At 36.8% G+C, this 23,661-nt stretch overlaps 2 non-coding genes across 2 annotated transcripts; one reads left to right on the top strand and one right to left on the bottom strand.

The window, feature by feature from the left end:
• Positions 1–8,251: 8,251 nt before the first annotated feature.
• Positions 8,252–8,359, bottom strand: LOC112746295 (small nucleolar RNA R71). The gene has a single exon (XR_003174186.1). It is a non-coding gene; the product is annotated as a small nucleolar RNA R71 (small nucleolar RNA).
• Positions 8,360–21,071: 12,712 nt separating this feature from the next.
• Positions 21,072–21,179, top strand: LOC112746633 (small nucleolar RNA R71). Its single transcript, XR_003174504.1, has one exon. It is a non-coding gene; the product is annotated as a small nucleolar RNA R71 (small nucleolar RNA).
• Positions 21,180–23,661: the final 2,482 nt, after the last annotated feature.

Genomic DNA, 23,661 nt, shown 5'->3' with positions numbered 1-23,661 from the left:
GATGATAAGAAGGGAGGCAATGAAAATGTCAAAGCAAAGCAGAAGCAGAAAGGAAGGAGAGGTAGAGGTAGATATGGATCTCAACTATAAGGAGGGAGGCATTGATAGTGGCAAAAGCGAATGAGAGGTAGATGGAGAGGAGAGGCAGAGCCAAAAGCAGAGGCAAACAACAGGGATGGAGAAATACAGGCGAGCAGTGGTGAAGAAGGTTGCATTGTCGTTGGAGAGTGGAGGCCTGACCGGCGGGTGGTGACCCTGAGCTCTGAGTAGAGGGTGTCATTTGTGACTTTGTGGGAGAAGGAGAGGTGATGCTGAGCTCTGAAAAGGTGAGGCTGATTTCTGATAATGATGATGATGATAATAAAGAGGGATTATGGTTTATTTTATTTTTATTTTTTTAATTAACAAGGATATTTAAATAATTTTATTCAGAGTAATTATCCAAATCAGTTCTAAGAATTTTAAAAGCAGCTATTTTGGTCTCCAAGAAAAATTTTCACAAAAACATTTTAAGATTTTACTCTAGCAGACATATCAGTCCTTAGTTTATTTTTCGGCGGAGTAATTATCCAAATCAGTCCCCAAGGATTTAAAAGTGGACATTTTAGTCTCCAAAGAAAATTAATACAGATCAATCCCCAATAATTTTTCCTATCAGATATAACACTCTCCCATCTATTTTTCAACGTGACTCACTAACGAAGAATGCTGAGTTAGCACACAAACCTGCACACGTGACAGTTAAGTTGCAAATTTGACCCAATTTCGTTTGTTGACATGATTTTTGTACACATTAAAAATCAAAGAAAAATAATATGTATGTGCCGCATGGATTTATATGTTACGTTAGTCTAATTATGAAGTAGAAATTCATTTAGCTTTTTGAGTTAATTGATAATTTAGTGATCAAGTTGAGATTCAAGTGAAAATAGAAGAATAACTTTGATACTTAATTTCTAGCTATCACACCAAGTTATATTATATAGAAAACAATCCCGCTAGAAAACCAAGAGAGGTATAGCCAACAACAAGCCAACAAGCATATTTAAACTACACTCTATACTAAATAATTGTCATTAATTATTAATTATATAAATTTTATTTTTTAAAAAATACAAAATTAATGATTATTAATTACCTCTTTTTACTCTAATTCATCTTTTACCATTTATTATGCAAACTCTAATTTCTCTTTAAAAAAAATGTCCAAACTCCAAAAAAAAAAACCAAAATATAAGATAAAGAAGCATCCAAATCCTTAAAAAAAAAATATACAAAACATAGGAAAAAGAATCATCCAAAACTAATAAAAAGAATCATCCAAAATTTAGGAAAAAGAAACATAAAAAACTATTTAAAAGAATCATTCAAAACCAAATTAGGAGAAGAGAAGAAGAAGAGCCGTAGGATGACTGGTGACGACATCTTGGACGGTATTGCGTGTATGATACACCACTATTTTATGATATATTTTGGACTGAATTGAGTGGGTTTTGTTAACTATTCTCACACTTATTCATGTAAATTGTATGTTTTTAAGTTTCCTTCCTAATTTTGTGCTATGATTGAAAACATGTTTCCTAGACCTTAAAATTGTTAATTTTTAATTTTCCTTTATTACCATTCGATGCCGTGATATTTTTGTTAAGTATTTTCAGGTTTATAGAGCATGAATGGCTAAAAGGATGAAGATGAAGCATGTTAAAGTGGAAGGAACACAAGAAATTAAAGACTTGAGAAGCAAGGAGCGACGCGCATGCATGGCTGACGCGTGCACGTGATCAGGAGCGTCTTTCAGTGACGCGCACGCGTGACTGACGCGTACGCGTGGCCAAGTGCAAGGTTCAGCGACGCGTACACGTGACTGACGTGTATGCGTTACAGAGCGTCACGTGCTGCACTTAACAAAACTCGCTAGGGGCGATTTTTGGGCTAATTTGGACCCAGTTTCAAGCCCAAAAACGCAGAATAGAGGGAGGGATGGAGCTGAGACTGAACACACTTCACTTTTCACTTGAGTTTTTTTATTAGTTTTGAATTCTAGTGAGAGAAACTCCTACTTCTCTCTAGGGTTTTGGCATTCTTACTGTGATTTTCAATTGGATCTTGAGAGAGCTGTTGCTACCTTCATTTTGCATCATTTAATTTCTTGTTTCTTTTTTCATTCTCTTATTACTCTTTTCCATTTGATTATTGAATTCATGTTTGGATCTTGTTATTCTTGAATTTTATTAATGCATTGAATTATTTTTATGTTTATTTTTATTACTTGTTTGATCATTGTTAATTATTGTTAGTGCTAATTTTGATTTAATTAATTTCTCATAATTATCATGTCTTTTATTTACACCTACCATGTGTTTATGAAAATGGCATTCATGTTAATGGAGTAAAGCTCCCAACTTGGTTGGGGGTTGAGTAATTGGAACCCCTTGAGTTGTTATACCCAAGTATTAATTTGTAATTGGAAATTGCTGGCTAGCTCGATTCTCACGAACTCTAGTTCTTCCCTATGAAGTGACTAGGACTTGTGAGCTAGAGTTAGTGACGCCCACTTGACTTTCCTTCAATTGCTAGAGGATAACTAATTGGGAGCAATGAACCTTTATCATTACACTTGGGAAAGACAACAAGGATAGAAACTCCAATTCTCTCTCCTAACCAAGGCCTTTTATTTTGATTACTTATCATCTCTTGCTAGTTATTCATTGCTTTAATTCCTAGCTATTTATTTTTCCGTTCTCAATTTCAAAAATATTTAGAAAAATCCTAACCAATAATTTGCATCTTGTGTCAACTCTTAGGGAAACGACCCGTGATTCTACTTTTGGTTATTTATTATTAATTATAACACATTCTAAATTGATAGTGAAAATTTCGTCGGTTAAGGCTGTACTTGCAACGCTATTTTAGAAAATACTTTTATAAATTCTTAATCGGTATTTATCCACCCATCAATTTTTGGCGCTGTTTCTGGGGAGTTACATATGTATGCTAAGTTATTGGTAGGTGTAAATATATTTATATTTCCATAATTGCATCTTTTATTGTGTGCTTTTTGTTTATTAATTAGTAGTATTTATTATTTATTTTTTGTAGTATATTTTGTTGCCATGAGCTCTATGTTTCTTTTATTGAATGACGCGTTCATTACCAGATCCGAGTCTAGCCGCATTTGATCCTGAAATTGAAAAAAATATTTCACATATTAGGCGAGCTCGGCGTCGGTTAGCCTCCGAGGGTGGTGAAGGGGTTTCTCCCAATTCACCAATCTTACCCGAGGTTGAGTCTGAAGCGTCATTTGAGGAAGAAACTAACTCCTCTCCTACTAAATTCATTGACGTCTCTTCTATTGATTTAGGTGCAGATACTATGGTAGCTCCTAGAAGGATTACTCTCAAGTATTAATATTGCAAGTGTGAAGAGTGCATGAAGTTAGTCCCACATCAAAGAAAGCAAGAAAGAGTGAGGAGTTTATAAGATGAGAGACCCATTAACTTACTACCTTAAGGTTTTGAGTTGGATGTGGTGTCTTCTCATCTTATGTTCTCTCGCTTGATTTCTCTCCGAAGTCTCTCCGGTGGTCAAGAGCTATCCACGGTTGGCCCAACAAAGTGGTATCTGAGCAAGGACTTGTATGATCCTGTGGAGGGGGATAAATCCAAAGGTACCAAATCCGATGCTGAATGGAAGAAGCTGAATCGGAAGGCAGTTGCTTTGATTAGGCAATGGCTTGATCTTAGTGTGTATCCACATGTTGACACCAAAACGAATGCTGAGAAGATGTGGAACAAATTAAAAGAGTTATATGAGAGGAAGAATGTGCAAAACAAAGAATTCTTGATTAGGAAGCTTGTCAATATGAAGTATATTGAAGGTAAATCAATGCCGGAGTACTTGAGCATTTTTCAGGAGACGGTGAACCAACTGACAAATAATGAAATCACTTTGAATGATGAGTTGCAAGCCTTGTTGTTGTTGAGCTCTTTTCCTGATAGCTGGGAAGTTTTGGTTGTGACACTGACTAACTCAGCTCCAAATTGGAAGTTGACGTTGTGATGAGCGGATAATTTATACCCTTTTTGGCATTGCTTTTACATAGTTTTTAGTATGATTTATTTACTTTTTATTATATTTTTATTAGTTTTTATGCAAAAATCACATATCTAGACTTTACTGTGAGTTTGTTTATTTTTCTATGATTTCAGGTATTTTCTGGCTGAAATTGAAGGACCTGAGCAAAAATCTTATCGAGAGGCTGAAAAAGGACTGCAGATGCTGTTGGATTCTGCCCCTCCTGCACTCGAAGTGGATTTTCTGGAGCTACAGAAGCCCAATTGGCACGCTCTCAATTGCGTTGGAAGGTACACATCCTGGGGTTTCTAGTAATATATAATAGTCTATACTTTGCCTGAGATTTGATGGCCCAAACTGGCGTTCAAAGCCAGCCTAAAACATCTTGGCATAAAACGCCCAAACTGGCACCAGAATTGGAGTTAAATGCCCAAACTGGCACCAAAGCTAGTGTTTAACTCCAGGAGCAGCCTATGCATGTGTAAAGCTCAATGCTCAGCCCAAGCACACACCAAGTGGGCCCCGGAAGTGGATTTCTGCACTATCTGCACTTAGTTACTCATTTTCTATAACCCTAGGCTACTTGTTTAGTATAAAAACTACTTTTAGAGATTTATTTTAAATCTTTGGAATATCTTTTGATCACTTTGATCTTAGAGACCATTGTTCACGTTTTGGGGGTTGGCCTCATGGCCATGCCTAGACCTTTTTCACTTATGTATTTTCAACGGTGGAGTTTTTACACCCCATAGATTAAGGTGTGGAGCTCTGCTGTTCTTCATGAATTAATGCAATTACTACTGTTTTTTCTATTCAATTCACACCTACTTCTTCTCCAAGATATACTCTCGTACTTAATTTAGTTAAGTCAGAATGAAGGGGTGACCCGTGACAATCACCTAATCTTCGTTACTTGCTTAGCCAAGATCGCGTGCCTGACAACCACAAAGCGGTCTACATGATGTTCAACGTAGTCATTGGACGACAGCTGGAGTATACTCTCTTGGATATCTAATATACGGACCGAGTCTGTGAGATTAGTATCTTCGTGGTATAGGCTAGAATTATTGACAGTCATTCCTGGGATCTAGAAAGTCTAAACCTTGTCTGTGGTATTCCGAGTAGGATCCGGGAAGGAATGACTGTGAGGAGCTTCAAACCTGCGAATGTTGGGCGCAAGTGACAGTGTGCAAAAGGATCAATGGATTCTATTCCGACGCTAGCGAGAACCAAAGATGATTAGCCATGCGGTAGCTGTACCTGGTATTTTTCATCCGAGACGAGAAATCCGACAGTTGATTAGCCGTGCAGAAACCGTAGAGGACCATTTTCACTGAGAGGATCTTACAGCTTGCCATGGAAGGAAGTAACGCATGGTTGGAAGAAGGCAATAGGAAAGCAGAGGTTCAGAAGCAACAAAGCATCTCCAGACGCTTATATGAAATTTCCACCAATGAATTACATAAGTAACTTTATCTTATTTTATGTTTTATTTATATTTTAATTATCAAAACCTCATAATCAATTGAATTCGCCTGACTGAGATTTACAAGATGACCATAGCTTGCTTCAAGCCGACAATCTCCGTGAGATCGACCCTTACTCACGTAAGGTATTACTTGGACGACCCAGTGCACTTGCTGGTCAGCTGCATTGAGTTGTGAGGAAAGTGTGAGATCACGATTCCGTGTACCAAAATTTTGGCGCTGTTGCCGGGGATTGTTCGAATTTGGACAACTGACGGTTCATCTTGTTGCTTAGATTAGGTAATTTTATTTCATGTTTAAGCTTTTTATTTTTATTTTCGAAAAAAAGTTTTTACAAAAAAATAATATAGTTTTCGAAAAAATTCAAAAAAAAAATATTTGTTCTTCAGAATTTTTAAGAATGAATTCTAGAGTTTCAGATGATATGTGAAGCCTGGCTGGCTGCTAAGCCATGTCTAATTTTTTGGATTGAGGCTTCCACTTATCATGGCAAGAGCCTTTGGATTCCCATCTATTTGGCTGTTGTATGTCTGAATTTGTATGCTGAAGCTTGGCTGGCCATTTGGCCATGTCTAATCTTTTGGACTGAAGCTTTCACATAAAGCTTGGTTGGCTATTTAGCCATGTCTAAATTTTTGGACCGAAGCTTTAGACTAACATTGCATGATTCCTAGAATTCTTATTAAAAATTTTTGAATTTCTTTATTTTCCTTTTCTAAAATAATTTTCAAAAAATACAAAAAAAATTAATAAATCATAAAAACCAAAAAAGTTTGTGTTTCTTGTTTGAGTCTTGTGTCAAATTTTAAGTTTGGTGTCAATTGCATCTTTTTAATTCTCTTAAAATTTTTGAAAATTCATGCATGTGTTCTTCATTGATCTTCAAGTTGTTCTTGATGATTGTTTTTGTTTGATCTTTACATTTTCTTGTTTTGCATCTTTTCTTGTTTTTCATATGCATTCTTGAATTATTAGTGTCTATAGATTAAAACTTTCTAAGTTTGGTGTCTTGCATGTTCTTCTTTTCTAAAAAATTTTCAAAAACATGTTCTTGGTGTTCATCATGATCTTCAAAGTGTTCTTGGTATTCATCTTGACATTCAAAGTGTTCTTGCATGCATTAAATGTTTTGATTTTAAACTTTTATGTTTTGTGTCATTTTTGGGTTTTTCTCTCTCATCATTAAAAATTCAAAAAATAAAAAATATCTTTCCCTTGTTTTACTCATAAAATTCAAAATTTTGAATTGATTTGGTAAAAAAATTTCAAAATTTAGTTGTTTCTTATTATTCAAGTCAAAATTTCAATTTAAAAAAAATTATCTTTTTCAAAAATCAAATCTTTTTCATGTTTTATTTATTTTCGAAAATTTTAAAATTGAGTTTCAAAATTTTTTCCTTATTTTTATTTCATATTTTCGAATTTATTACTAACATTTAATGTTTTAATTCAAAAATTTTAAATTGTTACTTGCCTATTAAGAAAGGATCAATCTTTAAATTCTAGAATCATATCTTTTAGTTTTTTGTTAGTCAAGTAATCAACTTTAATTTCAAAAATCAAATCTTTTTAATTTTCTTTTCAAAGCTTTTTCAATCATAATTTTCAATCATATCTTTTTCAAAATTTAGTTTCTAAATCTTTTTCTAACTTCTTATCTTTTCAAAATTGATTTTCAAATCTTTTTCAATTAACTACTTGACTTTTTGTTTGATTTCAAAAGTTTTCTATTTCAATCATATCTTTTCAAAACCACCAACTACTTCTCTCTCTCTAATTTTCGAAAATCACTAACCATTTTTTTTTTCAAAATTCTTTTTAATTAATTAATTATTTTAAATTCTAATTTTATTTTATTTTCCTTCTTATTTTCGAATTCTAACTAATAATTAAAATAAAAACAAAAATATTTTTCTTTTCTTTTGAATTAAAAAATCGAAAACTCTCCCTCTCTCATCTCTTTCTATTTATTTTATTTATTTACTAACACTTCTCCTCTTCTTAAAAATTCGAACCCTCTCCCTCTTTCTGTGTTCGAATTCTTCTTCTCCCTTCTTCATTCTATTTCTTCTATTCTTCTACTCACATAAAGGAATCTCTATACTGTGACATAGAGGATTCCTCTTCTTTTCTATTCTCTTCTTTTTCATATGAGCAGGAGCAAGGATAAGAACATTCTTGTTGAAGCTGATCCTGAACCTGAAAGGACTCTGAAGAGAAAGCTAAGAGAAGCTAAAGCACAACACCCTGGAGAGGACCTGACAGAATTTTTCGAAAAAGAAGAAGAGATGGCCGAACCCACTAACAATGGTAGAGATGCAAGGAAGATGCTTGGTGACTTTACTACACCCACTTCTGACTTCTATGGAAGAAGCATCTCAATTCCTGCAATTGGAGCAAACAACTTTGAGCTTAAGCCTCAATTAGTTTCTCTAATGCAGCATAATTGCAAGTTTCATAGACTTCCATTAGAAGATCCTCATCAGTTCTTAGCTGAATTCTTGCAAATCTGTGACACTGTTAAGACCAATGGGGTTAATCTTGAGGTCTACAGACTTATGCTTTTCCCCTTTGCTGTAAGAGACAGAGCTAGGACATGGTTGGACTCACAACCTAAAGAAAGCCTAAACTCTTGGGAAGAGTTGGTCAATGCTTTCTTGGCCAAATTCTTTAAACCTCAAAAATTGAGCAAGCTTAGAGTGGAAGTCCAAACCTTCAAATAGAAGGAAGGTGAATCCCTCTATGAAGCTTGGGAAAGATACAAGCAATTGATCAGAAGGTGTCCTTCTGACATGCTTTCAGAATGGAGCATCCTATGCATATTCTATGATGGTCTGTCTGAATTGTCCAAGATGTCATTGGATCACTCTGCTGGTGGATCTCTTCATCTGAAGAAGATGCCTGCAGAAGCCCAGAAACTCATTGAAATGGTTGCAAATAACCAGTTCATGTACACTTTTGAAAGAAATCTTGTGAATAATGGGACAACTCAGAAGAAAGGAGTTCTTGAGATTGATACTCTGAATGCCATATTGGCTCAGAATAAAATATTGACTCAGCAAGTCAATATGATTTTTCAGAGTCTGACTGGAATGCAAGCTGCATCCGGCAGTACTAAAGAAGCTTCCTCTGAAGAAGAAGCTTATGACCCTGAGAATCCTGCAATGGAAGAGGTGAATTACATGGGAGAATCCTATGGAAACACCTATAATCCTTCATGGAGAAATCACTCAAATTTCTCATGGAAGGATCAGTAGAAGCCTAATCAAGGCTTCAATAAAAATAATGGTGGAAAAAATAGGTTTGGCAATAGCAAGCCTTTTCCATCATCTTTTGAGCAACACACAGAGAATTCTAAGCAGAGCCTCTCTAACTTAGCAACCATAGTCTCTGATCTATTTAAGACCACTCACAGTTTCATGACTGAAGCAAGGTCCTCCATTAGAAATTTGGAGGCACAAGTGGGTCAACTGAGTAAAAGAGTTACTGAAATCCCTCCTAGTACTCTTCCAAGCAATACAGAAGAGAATCCAAATAGAGAGTGCAAGGCCATCAATATACCCAACATGGCCGAATGCACAAAGGAGGAAGAGGCAGTGAATGCCAGTGAGGAAGACCACAATGGACGTTCACTGGCCACTAAGGAGTTCCCTATTGAGGAACCAAAGGAATCTGAGTCTCATACAAAGACCATAGAGATTTCACTGAATTTACTATTGCCATTCATGAGCTCTGATGAGTATTCTTCCTCTAAAGAGGATGAAGATATTACTGAAGAGCAAGTTGCTTAGTATTTAGGAGCAATTATGAAGCTGAATGCCAAGTTATTTGGTAATGAGACTTGAGAGGATGAACCTCCATTGCTCATCAATGAACTAAATACCTTGGTTCAACAGAAATTACCTCAGAAGAAACCGGATCCTGGAAAGTTCTTAATACCTTGCATCATAGGCACCAAGACCTTTAAGAAGGCTCTGTGTGACCTTGGTTCAAGAATAAACCTCATGCAACTCTCTGTAATGGAGAAACTAGGGATCCTTGAGGTACAAGCTGCAAAAATTTCACTAGAGATGGCATACAATTGAGGCTCTTCTCTCATAATTCTCTTGATCAATACACTCTTAGTTGGTACGTGACATATAATCTCTTTGAGTTGAGGTCTTGAGGGTTGTGTGGCTTTTGGATTAGAAATTGAACTTCACCTCTTCTCATGAGCAATTAGATCAAGAGATTGGCAATTGATTATGTGAAGAGAAATTAAATCACCAAGAGATTGGGGTTTAATTACTCATAATCCGCCATGGATCTACCTTACATGATTGAGAAGGAGTGAGACCCATTAATTCATGAGGAATCAACATCTCTAATCCCTTATGCTTTCCATCTTTACTTTCTGTCATTTACTTTTTTACATTTTTTTACTTCCTTGTACTTTACTTTCCAGCATTTTATTTCCCCTGCACTTTACTTTAATGTTCTTTACTTTCTTGCAATTTTACTTTCCAGTACTTTACATTCATGTCATTTATTTTTCTTGCAATTTATTGCTTTCCTTTATCTTCATGTCATTTACACATCCTGTTGTTTGCTCATCACTCTAAAATGATTGTCTAACTAGAATAATCAATTTACTATAGATTGCTTAATCCGTTAATCCTCGTAGGATCGACCTCACTCTAAGTGAGTTTTATTACTTGATACGATAGAGTATACTTGCCGGTAGTAAATACGTGAAATTTCTTAATTTTTCGCGTATCAAGTTTTTGGCACCGTTGCCGGGGATTAATTGTGATTAACAATCTACCGGTGGTTGATTACCTAGATTAGACACTTTTTCTTTCTCTTTGTTTTAGTCATTTTTTTAATACTTTTTTCTATTGTCCCCAACTATTTGTGTTAATGCCTCACCAAGAAATCCTTACTCGTGACAATCTTTTCTTTTGGTGATTATGTTATTAACATACAATAGTTTCTTTTGCTTAGTTTCATTCCAAATAAATTGGCATATGATTGCATTCTAAGTTTGGTGTTGCATAGGAACAAAATTTGTTTCCAATCTTTCCTGGATACTTGCATCAATTCCAAGTGAAATTGTCACACTAAGTTTGGTGTGTCAGTTATCTTTCATGCAATGTATCATGCACACCCCACTTGTTTTTGCAATCAATGTCTCTGTTTCTTGTGCCTTCATTGTCATTTTTTTTATTTCGCTTGCTTGAACACATGTACTACTAACACTCTATTGTTAAAGACACTCATGACCCATCATAAACCCCATCACCACTGTTTTAATTATTGCTTGAGGACAAGCAATCATTCTAAGTTTGGTGTGGGAGGTGGAAGAGTAGGAGGAAAATGACAACAACAATGAAGATGAAATACAAGGTAGTAAAGTTCCTTTTCCTCTTATTTATTTCCAGCACTTTAAATTGCATGACTGTCTTCCATTTTCTTTGTATGCATGTGTAATTACTCCTTGTGAATAAGCATAATTTGGTATTTGATTTGTAACATGTTGCTATGATATCATGATTATCATCTTGAATTTTACTTGCACCCAATATCTCTAAGAATGCAACAAAGAAATAATTCTTTTGAAAGGAAAATGTTGAAGAATTTTATAAATCTTGGGGCAAGTAAAAGATTAAGAGGAGTGGAGGTTCTGATTGTATGATTGTGTATTGAGGTTACATGTTTGTAAAAACTTGCATGGGATCTCATAGATAGGAAATAAAGTTTAGAGAAGTATTATGAAATGTCTCAAACATCTATTGATCCAAGAAGCAGTAACAAAAGAAAACAAAAGAAAAAGAAAAACAAAGGACAAGCTCAAGGCTCTGAGCATCAATTACTAGGAAGAAAAAGAAAGAAACAAGAACTCAAAGAGTTATTGTCCTAGTTAAATGCTTGTGGTGGATTTGTGTCAAAGAGAGAGGCTTGAGCAAGTAAATCCTAAGGGGTGCTTCAACACATAATACCTTAAAACCAACTGGTTTGGGAGTATTGATTGAAAGCTTATCTAAAGAGCCACTTTGAGACATGACACTTAGAGTCAAGCCCAAGACACAAAAACTATAAGCTGCTTCAGGGTGATTATCTATAAAGAGACTTCCATAATATCATTTGAATGAAAGTTCTAAGATCTAAGACTTCCAAAATGTAAGGACTAATGAGCACTGGAATCCTTGTATAAGCATATAAATTGGAGTTCACCCCACTATCACTTAATCACTTCACCCACTAAGGCATCATAAGAAATTCTTCAATACATTCCAATTAAGAGAGTTCTTTGTGCATAGTTCCTTTCTTGCTTGGGGACAAGCAAGATTTAAGTTTGGTGTTGTGATGCCAGGGCATCTTGGCTAGTTTTACTAGCCATTTTTTGTATGCTTTAGGTTGGTTTCATGCATTTTCTTAGACAATAAGCAAGTATTTGGATGAGAATTGTATGCATGCCTTGATTCAATCAAACATTGTTAATTATGTGTATTTTTATGAGATTTATGCAAAAATTGTTTGATGTTATAAATGATGCAAAATCTTATGATTTAGCAAGGCTTTGATGCATGTGTTTGGTTGATGATAGGTGAAGCAAAGAGCCCTGGAGCTAGGAGGAAGAAGTTGAGGGCATTGCCAACTCCAAATTCAAGTTAGCAATGCCATTAAGACTTAACTCCAGGAAGAGCATGAACACCCTTGCAAGAATTTGGCTTCTTGGAATGCAGAGTGCACGTTGCCAACTTGGGGGAAGGCTAGCGTGTTCCTAGACAACGCTGGCAACAACGCCAGAATCTTGGAGCAGAGCGAGGAAGAGCTCGAAGAGCGTTGCCAAGCAGAGGATGAAGTGGCGTGTTCATCAACAACGCCAGCAACAACGCCAAGGCCAAGGCAAGCATGGAGTCACTAGTACGTTGGCACTAGAGTGTTTGATGGCAACTTCACCAACAACTCCAGCAAAGTTGGCAGCCTGACCTTGCCTCCTTCAAGGATGCATAACTTGAGCTAGGAAGATTCAATTGAGATGTCCCTCAGTTGCATTGGAAAGCTGACATTCAGAGCTTTTCAATGATATATAATAGTCCATAGTGAAGCATGAAATGGAAGCTCGAATCAGAGTCAGCTTTAGGCCCCAAAAACAAGAACATGAAGATTGAAACTAAAGGAAGCATGAATGAGCCAAGGAAGCTCGAGAGCGTTGCCAAGGAAAGGGATGAACTGGCGTGTTACTTGGCAACTCCAGCAACAACGCCAAGGCCAAGAATTTGGGCTAGGGGAGTTCACTAGCACGTTGGCACTAGCGTGTTTGGTAAAAACGTCCCAACCAAGGCAGCTTGACCTTACCTTCTTCAAGGATGCATAACTGGAGCTACAAAGCTCTAATTGAGGTGATTCCAGTGGCATTGGAAAGTAGGGATCAAGAGCTTTCCAAGAATATATGGCACTACATGGTGGACATTAAATTTGAGGGAGAAAATTATCCCGAAATTTCATAGATGAACATGGTATCAACCTGTAGTAAGGCCAGCTGACCTCTTCATCTTCCATGGAGTATATCCTGAACTCTAGAGCTTTAAATGATGAAATCTCAATGGAATTGGAAAGTAGACATCCAGAGCTTTCCAACGATATATCATAGTATGGGTTTGGCATTCAGTTAAAGCTTCAAAAGCCGGCTTCATTTAGAGCTTCAGAATCTGAGCACGTTGGCAACGCTGGAAACAAAGGCGTGTTCACCAAAAACGCCTGCGATTTTGGCAGGCTGACATTACCCTCTTCAATGGAGCATAACTTGAGCTACAGAGATCCAATTGAAGTGCTTCTAGTTGCGTTGGAAAGCTGACATTCAAAGCTTTCCAACCATGTATAATAGTCTATATTAAAGCAGAAGATTGAAGCTCAAACCATAGGATAATTTAAGCATCAAAAGGTGAGTCCAAGAAGAAGAGAGTCACGTTTTTGGCAATAACTTGGGCTAGCAACGCCCATCACCAAGCCCCCAGCCCAGGAAATTCACTAGCATGTTGATGAGCGGATAATTTATACGCTTTTTGGCATTGTTTTTAGTATGTTTTTAGTATATTTTAGTTAATTTTTATTATATTTTTATTAGTTTTTATTTAAAATTCACTTTTCTGGACTTTACTATGAGTTTGTGTGTTTTTCTGTGATTTCAGATATTTTCTGGCTGAAATTGACAGACCTGAGCAAAAAATCTGATTCAGAGGCTGAAAAAGGACTGCAGATGCTGTTGGATTCTAACCTCCCTACACTCGAAGTGGATTTTTTAGAGCTACCAAAGCCCAATTGGTGCACTCTCAATTGCGTTAGAAAGTAGACATTCTGGGCTTTTCGACAATATATAATAGTCCATACGTTGCTCAATATTTAATGGCCTAAACCGGCATTCCAATTCAGCATAGAAATTCTGGCGTCAAAACGCCAGAACTGGCATAAAAGCTGGAGTTAAACGCCCAAACTGGCACAAAAGCTGGCGTTTAACTCCAAGAAAAATCTCTACACTTAGAAGCTTCAATGCTCAGCCCAAGCACACACCAAGTGGGTCCGGAAAAAGATTTCTGCATTAATTACCTATTTCTTTAAACCCTAGGTTACTAGTTCTCTATAAATAGGACCTTTTGCTATTGTATTTTCATACTTTTCATACACTTGATCACGTTTTGGGAGGCTGGCCTCACGGCGATGCCTGAACCTTGTTCTTATATATTTTCAATGGTGGAATTTCTACACACCATAGATTAAGGTGTGGAGCTTTGCTGTTCTTCATGAATTAATACAAGTACTATTGTTTTTCTATTCAACTCAAATCTATTTCTTCTCCAAGATATTAATTCGCACCTGGTGCACGAAATTGTGATCCTTGGTAATGGCTCCAAAAACTTGGTGCTCTAATCTTAATTTATGATTTGTCACAACTTCGATACAACTAACCAGCAAGTGCACTGGGTCGTCCAAGTAATAAAACCTTACGTGAGTAAGGGTCGATCCCACGGAGATTATCGGTATGAAGCAAGCTATGGTCACCTTGTAAATCTCAGTCAGGCGGATATCAATTGATTATGGAGTTTTCGAAAATAAATAATAAATAAATAGAAAATAAAGATAGAAACACTTATGTAATTCATTGGTGGGAATTTCAGATAAGCGTATAGAGATACTTTCGTTCTTCTGAACTTCTGCTTTCTTGCTGTCTTCATTCAATCAGTCCTACTCCTTTCCATGGCAAGCTTTATGTAAGGGCATCACCGTTGTCAATGGTTACATCCCATCCTCTTGTGAAAAAGGTCCAAATGCTCTGTCACAGCACGGCTAATCATCTGAGGTTCTCGATCATACTGGAATAGGATTCACCCTTCTTTTGCGTCTCTCACTACGCCCAGCACTCGCGAGTTTGAAGTTCGTCACAGTCATTCAATCCCTGAATCATACTCGGAATACCACAGACAAGGTTTAGACTTTCTGGACTCTCATGAATGCCGCCATCAATCTAGCTTATACCACGAAGATTCTGATTAAGAGATCTAAGAGATATTCATTCAATCTAAGGTGGAACGGAAGTGGTTGTCAGGCACGCGTTCGTGGGGGAATGATGATGATTGTCACGTTCATCACATTCATGTTGGAGTACGAATGAATATCTTAGAAGCAAAATAAGTTGAATTGAATAAAAAACAGTAGTACTTTGCATTAATTCATGAGGAACAGCAGAGCTCCACACCTTAATCTATGGAGTGTAGAAACTCTACCGTTGAAAATACATAAGTAATGAAGGTTCAGGTATGGCCGAGAGGCCAGCCCCCAAACATGATCAATATGATTCAAAGATGAACTAAAAATCATAAGATGTCTAAAAGACTAGTAAAAAGTTCTATTTATACTAAACTAGTTACTAGGGTTTACAGAAATAAGTAATTGATGCATAAATCCACTTCCGTGGCCCACTTGGTGTGTGTTTGGGCTGAGCTTGAAGTTTACACGTGCAGAGGCTTCTTCTGGAGTTGAACGCCAAGTTGTAACGTGTTTTTGGCGTTCAACTCTGGTTCGTGATGTGTTTCTGGCGTTTAACTCCAGACTCCAGCGTAGAACTAGCGTTCAACGCCCTTTTGTGTCGTCTAAACTCGGCCAAAGTATGGACTATTATATATTGATGGAAAGCCCTGGATGTCTACTTTCCAACGCAATTGGAAGCGCGCTATTTTGAGTTCTGTAGCTCCAGAAAATCCACTTTGAGTGCAGGGAGGTCAGAATCCAACAGCATCAGCAATCCTTCTTCAACCTCTGAATCTGATTTTTGCTCAAGTCCCTCAATTTCAGCCAGAAAATACCTGAAATCACAGAAAAACACACAAACTCATAGTAAATTCCAGAAATGTGAATTTAACATAAAAACTAATAAAAACATCCCTAAAAGTAACTAGACCCTACTAAAAACATACTAAAAACAATGCCAAAAAGCGTATAAATTATCCGCTCATCACAACACCAAACTTAAATTGTTGCTTGTCCCCAAGCAACTGAAAATCAAATAGGATAAAAAGAAGAGAATATACTATAAATTCCAAACTATCAATGAAACATAGCTCCAATCAGATGAGCGGGACTTGTAGCTTTTTGCCTCTTAAATAGTTTTGGCATCTCACTTTATCCATTGAAGTTCAGAATGATTGGCATCTATAGGAACTCAGAGTTCAGATAGTGTTATTGATTCTCCTAGTTCAGTATGTTGATTCTTGAACATAGTTACTTTATGAGTCTTGGCCGTGGCCCTAAGCACTTTATTTTCCAGTATTACCACCGGATACATAAATGCCACAGACACATAATTGGGTAAATCTTTTCAGATTGTGACTCAGCTTTGCTAAAGTCCCCAATTAGAGGTGTCCAGGGTTCTTAAGCACACTCTTTTTTTGCTTTGGACTTTAACTTTAACCGCTCAGTCTCAAGTTTTCACTTGACACCTTCACGCCACAAGCACATGGTTAGGGACGGCTTGGTTTAGCCGCTTAGGCCAGGATTTTATTCCTTTAGGCCCTCCTATCCACTGATGCTCAAAGCCTTGGGATCCTTTTTATTTACCCTTGCCTTTTGGTTTTAAGGGTTATTGGCTTTTTGCTCTTGCCTTTTGGTTTTAAGAGCTTTTGGCTTTTTCTGCTTGCTTTTTCTCTTTTTTTTTTTTTTTCGCTATTTTTTTCTATTTTTTTTGCAAGATTTTGTATTCACTGCTTTTTCTTGCTTCAAGAATCATTTTTATGATTTTTCAGATTATCAAATAACATGTCTCCTTGTCATCATTCTTTCAAGAGCCAACATATTTAACATTCATGAACAACAACTTCAAAAGACATATGCACTGTTCAGGCATTCATTCAGAAAACAAGAAGCATTGTCACCACATCAATATAATTAAACTAAGTTCAAGGATAAATTTGAAACTCATGTACTTCTTGTTCTTTTGAATTAAAACAGTTTTCATTTAAGAAAGGTAATGGATTCATAGGACATTCATAACTTTAAGACAAAGTTACTAAATACTAATGATCATGTAATAAGACACAAACATGGATAAGCACTTAACATAAAGAAAACGAAAAACAGAAAATGTAAGAACAAGGAATGAGTCCACCTTAGTGATGGTGGCGTTTTCTCCTTGAGGAACCAATGATGTCCTTGAGCTCTTCTATGTCTCTTCCTTGTCTTTGTTGCTCCTCCCTGATTGCTTTTTGATCTTCTCTAATTTCATGAAGGATGATGGAGTGCTCTTGATGTTCCACCCTTAATTGTCCCATGTTGAAACTTAATTCTCCTAGGGAGGTGTTGATTTGCTCCCAAAAATTCTGTGGAGGAAAGTGCATCCCTTGAGGTATCTCAGGGATTTCTTGATGGTGAGCTTCCTCATGCGTTTCTTGAGCTCCATGAGTGGGCTCTCTTGTTTGCTCCATCCTTTTCATAGTGATGGGCTTCTCTTCCTCAATGGGAGTGTCTCCTTCTATGAAAGCTCCAGCTGAGTAACATAGATGGCAAATAAGATGAGGGAAAGCTAGCCTTGCCAAGGGGGAGGGCTTTTCGGCTATTTTGTAGAGTTCAAAGGAGATGACTTCATGAACTTCTACTTCCTCTCTAATCATGATGCTATGGATCATGATGGCCCGATCTACAGTAACTTCAGACCGGTTGCTAGTGGGGATGATGGAGCATTGGATGAACTCCAACCATCCTCTAGCTACAGGCTTAAGGTCCAGTCTTCTCAGTTGAACCGGTTTGCCTTTTGAGTCAATCTTCCATTGAGCTCCTTCCACACATATGTCCATGAGGACTTGGTCTAACCTTTGATCAAAGTTGACCCTTCTAGTGTAGGGGCGTGCATCTCCTTGCATCATAGGCAAGTTGAACGCCAACCTCACATTTTCCGGACTAAAATCTAAGTATTTCCACCGAATCATTGTAATATAATTCTTTGGATTCGGGTTCTTATTTTGATCATGGTTCTTAGTGATCCATGCATTGGCATAGAACTCTTGAACCATTAGGATGCCGACTTGTTAGATGGGGTTTGTTAGAACTTCCCAACCTCTTCTTTGGATTTCATATCGGATCTCCGGATACTCATTTCTCTTGAGCTTGAAAGGGACCTCGGGGATCACCTTCTTCTTGGCCACAACATCATAGAAGTGGTCTTGATGGGTTTGAAGATGAATCTTTCCATCTCCCATGACTCGGAGGTGGAAGCTCTTGTCTTCCCTTTCCCTTTTCTGGAGGATTCTCCGGTCTTAGGTGCCATCAATGGTAATGGAAAAATAAAAAGCTTATGCTTTTACCACACCAAACTTAGAATATTGCTCGCCCTCGAGCAAGAGAAGAAAGAATAGATGAAGAAGAAGAAGAAAATATGGAGGAGAGGAGGGAGAGGTGTATTCAGCCAAGAAGGGGAAGAGAGGGTTGTGTTGTGTGAAAATGAGGAAGAATGGAGGGCTTTATATAGGGAGGGGAGGGGGGTTTAGTTTCGGCCATATAGGGTGGGTTTGGGTGGGAAATTGATTTTGAATTTTGAAGGTAGGTGGAGTTTATAAGGTAGGTTTATGGGGAAGAGTGGATGGATGTGAGTGGTGAAGTAGTGATAGGGAAGAGAGATTGATGTGATTGGTGAAGAGTTTTGGGGAAGAGTGTTTATTGGGAAGAGAGGATGAACATTGAGAAGAGGGAAGAGAGTGAGTGGAGGTAGGTGGGGATCCTGTGGGGTCCACAGATGTTGAGTTGATCCTGTGGGGTCCACAGATCCTGAGGTGTCAAGGATTTGCATCCCTGCACCCATTAGGCATGTGAAATGCCTTTGCATGCAATTCTGGCATTTAAACGCCGAAATGATGCTTGTTCTGGGCGTTCAGCGCCCAGATGCAGCATATTTCTGGCGTTGAACACCAGTTCTATGCTTGTTTCTGGCGTTCAGCGCCAGCTTTCCTCACTGTGCATTTCTGGCGTCTGAACGCCAGGATGCTGCTTGTTTCTGGCGTTCAACGCCAGATCCATGCGCTGTTCTGGCGTTGAACGCCAGCCAGATGCTCCTTACTGGCGTTTAAACGCCAGTAAGATCCTCCTCCAGGGTGTGATTTTTCTTCTGCTGTTTTTGATTCTGTTTTCAATTTTTTGATTTATTTTGTGACTCCACATGATCATGAACCTAATAAAAATGAAATTACAATAAAAATAAATTAAAATTAGATAAATAAAAATTGGGTTGCCTCCCAACAAGCGCTTCTTTAATGTCAATAGCTTGACAGTGGGCTCTCATGGAGCCTCACAGATGTTCAGAGCATTGTTGAGACTTCCCAATACCAAACTTAGAGTTTGGATATTGGAGTTCAACACCAAACTTAGAGTTTGGTTGTGGCCTCCCAACACCAAACTTAGAGTTTGACTGTGGGGGCTCTGGTTGACTCTGAAGTGGGAGAAGCTTACTGTGCCTCTTTTCCATGTTTACAGAAGGGTAACCTTGAGTTTTAAACACAAGGGAGTCCTCATTTAATTGAAGGATTAGTTCACCTCTGTCAACATCAATCATAGCTCTTGCTGTGGCTAGGAAGGGTCTTCCAAGGATGATGGATTCATCCTCATCCTTCCCAGTATCTAGGATTATGAAATCAGCAGGGATGTAAAGGCCTTCAACCTTTACTAATATGTCCTCTACTTGTCCATAAGCCTGTTTTCTGGAATTGTTTGCCATCTCTAATGAGATTTTAGCAGCTTGTACCTTAAAAATTCCCAATTTCTCCATTACAGAGAGTGGCATGAGGTTTATTCCTGACCCCAGGTCACATAGAGCCTTCTCAAAGGTCATGGTGCCTATGGTACAAGGTATTAGGAACTTTCCAGGATCCTGTTTCTTCTGAGGCAGTCTCAGTTGATCCAATGCATTTAGTTCATTGGTGAACAGGGGAGGTTCATCTCCCCAAGTCTCATTACCAAATAAATTGGCATTCAGCTTCATGATTGCACCAAGGAACTTGGCAACTTGTTCTTCAGTGACATCCTCATTCTCTTCAGAAGAAGAATACTCATCAGAACTCATGAATGGCATAAGGAGGTTTAATGGAATCTCTATGGTCTCTAGATGAGCCTCAGAGTCCTTTGGTTCCTCAGAGGGAAACTCCTTATTGATCACTGGACGTCCCAGGAGGTCTTCCTCCTTGGGATTCGCGTCCTTCTCCTCTTTTGTGGGTTCGGCCATGATGGTCAATTCAATGGCCTTGCACTCTCCTTTTGGATTTTCTTCTGTATTGCTTGGGAGAGTACTAGGAGAGTAGGAGGGATTTCAGTGATCCTTTTACTCAGCTGGCCCCCTTGTGCTTCCAAATTTCTAATGGAGGACCTTGTTTCATTCATGAAACTTACAGTGGCCTTGGATAGATCAGAGACTAAGTTTGCTAAATTAGAGGTATTTTGTTCAGAGTTCTCTGTCTGTTGCTGAGAAGATGATGGAAAAGGTTTACTACTGTTAAACCTGTTTCTTCCACCATTATTAAAGCCTTGTTGAGGCTTTTGTTGATCATTCCATGAGAGATTTGGGTGATTTCTCCATGAGCGATTATAAGTGTTTCCATATGGTTCACCCATGTAATTCACCTCTGCTATTGCAGGGTTTTTAGGATCATAAGCTTCTTCTTCAGAAGATGCCTCTTGAGTACTGTTGGATGCAGCTTGCATTCCATTCAGATTCTGAGAAATCATATTGACTTGCTGAGTCAATATTTTATTCTGAGCCAATATGGCATTCAGAGTATCAATTTCAAGAACTCCCTTCTTCTGAGGCGTCCCATTACTCACAGGATTCCTCTCAGAAGTGTACATAAACTGGTTGTTAGCAACCATGTCAATGAGTTCTTGAGCTTCTGCAGGCATTTTCTTTAGGTGAATGGATCCACCTGCAGAAGTATCCAATGACATTTTAGCTAATTCAGATAGACCATCATAGAATATATCCAGGATGGTCCATTCTGAAAGCATGTCAGAAGGACACTTTTTGGTCAGTTCCTTATATCTCTCCCAAGCTTCATAGAGGGTTTCAGCTTCCTTCTGTCTGAAGGTTTGAACATCCACTCTAAGCTTACTCAGCTTTTGAGGAAGAAAGAACTTGGCTAAGAAAGCCTTGACCGGCTTATCCCAAGAGTTCAGGCTATCTTTAGGTTGAGAATCTAACTATATTCTAGCTCTGTCTCTCACAGCAAAAGGGAAAAGCATGAGCCTGTAGACTTCAGGATCTACTCCATTAGTCTTAACAGTATCACATATCTGCAAGAATTCAGTTAAGAACTGAAAAGGATCTTTAGATGGAAGTCCATGAAACTTGCAGTTTTGTTGCATCAGAGAAACTAATTGAGGTTTAAGCTCAAAGTTGTTTGCTCCAATGGTAGGAATTGAGATTCTTCTTCCATGTAAATTGGAATTAGGTTGCCATCTCTTTTTCTTGTTCGAAAATTCCTGTAAGGTTGTCTCTGGATTGTTGTATTTTAGCTTCTCTTAGTTTCCTCTTCAGAGTCCTTTCAGGTTCAGGGTCTGCTTCAACAAGAATGTTCTTGTCCTTGCTCCTGCTCATATGAAAGAGAAGGGCACAGAAAAATAATAATAGGGATCGTTTTTACCACAGTATAGAGGTTCCCTTGTTGTGAGTAGAAGAAGAAAAGAATAAGAATGTAGAAGAGAAGAATTCGAACTCAGAGGAGAAGAAGAGGTTCGAATTTTTGGTGAAGAGAAGTGTTAGTAGATGAATAAATAAATAGAAGGAGATGAGAGAGAAGGAGGATTTTCGAAAATAAAATTTTGAAAAGGGGTTAGTGATTTTCGAAAATTAGGAATGAAATCAAATTAAAATTAAAAATTGAAACAATTAGTTAATTAAAAAGAATTTTTGAAAAAGAGGGAAGAGATTTTCGAAAATTAGAGAGAGAGAGTTAGTTAAGTAGTTTTGAAAAAGATAAGAAACAAACAAAAAGTCAATTAGTTAGTTGAAAAAGATTTGAAAATCAATTTTGAAAAGATAAGAAGATAAGAAGTTAGAAAAGATATTTGAAAATCAAATTTTTGAAAAAGATAAGATTTAAAAAAAAAAGATATGATAGGAAGATATGATTAGAATTAGTTTTGAAAAAGATTTGATTTTTAAAATCATAATTAATGACTTGACTCACAAGAAATCACAAGATATGATTCTAGAATTTAAAGTTTGAATCTTTCTTAACAAGTAAGTAACAAACTCGAAATTTTTGAATCAAAACATTAATTGATGATGTGATTTTCGAAAATATGATATAAAATTAAGAAAAAGATTTTTGAAAAAGATTTTTTAAAATTATAGAAAATAAATAAGAAAAATGAAAAAGATTTGATTTTTGAAAAAGATTTTGAAAAGATAAGATTTTTAAATTGAAAATTTGATTTGACTCATAAGAAACAACTAAATTTTAAAAAGTTTTGAAAAAGTCAACTCAAATTTTCGAAAATTTATGAGTGAAAAAGGGAAAGATATTTTTTTATTTTTGAATTTTTAAAGATGAGAGAGAAAAACATGAAAAATGATGCAATGCATGAAAATTTTGGATCTAAACATGTGATGCATGCAAAAACACTATGAATGTCAAGATGAACACCAAAAACACTTTGAAGATCAAGATGAACAGCAAGACTTATTTCTGAAAAATTTTCAAGAAAAGAAAACATGCAAGACACCAAACTTAGAAAATTTTCATGCATAGACACTATGACTGCAAGAATGCATATGAAAAACAAGAAAAGACACAAAACACGAAAATATGAAGATCAAACAAGAAGACTGGCCAAGAACAACTTGAAGATCATGAAGAACACTATGAATGCATGAATTTTCGAAAAATGCATAATTTTTTTTTTGAAAAAATGCAATTGACACCAAACTTAAGAATTGACTCAAGACTCAAACAAGAAACACAAAATATTTTTGATTTTATGGTTTTATTAATTTTTTTGGATTTTTGTATATTTTTATTTTTTTGAAAATTATTTGAAGAAGAAAAATAAAGATTTCAAAAATTTTAATATGAATTCCAGGAATCTTGTGCTCTTTAGTCTAAAGCTCCAATCTGAGGGTTGACATGGCTTAATAGCCAGTCAAGCTTTAGTATGTAACTTAGATATACTGCTCATTAGTTATCAAATTAACTTGCCTCTATGCTGATGGTCTGGAAGCCTTAGTCCAAAATATTTTAGACATGGCTTTACAGCCAGCCAGGCTTCAACATGCTTTACGAAACTCTAGAATTCATTCTTAAAAATTCTGAAGAAAAAAAAAATATATATTTTTTTTGAAAATATTTTTTTTTGGGAAAAATGAAAAAGAAGAAAATATTTCTGAAAAATTTTTGAAAACTTTTTGAAAATAAAATAAGAAGAAAATTATCCAATCTGAGCAACACGATGAACCGTCAGTTGTCCAAACTCGAACAATCTCCGGCAACGGCGCCAAAAACTTGGTGCATAAAATTGTGATCCCTGGTAATGGCTCCAAAAACTTGGTGCTCTAATCTTAATTTATGATTTGTCACAACTTCGATACAAC

The sequence above is a fragment of the Arachis hypogaea genome, chromosome 14, assembly GCF_003086295.3.
Source record: "Arachis hypogaea cultivar Tifrunner chromosome 14, arahy.Tifrunner.gnm2.J5K5, whole genome shotgun sequence".
Classification (NCBI taxonomy): Eukaryota; Viridiplantae; Streptophyta; class Magnoliopsida; order Fabales; family Fabaceae; genus Arachis; species Arachis hypogaea.
The sequence above is the reverse complement of the archived record's forward strand: the minus strand, read 5'-3'. Positions and strand labels throughout refer to the sequence as shown.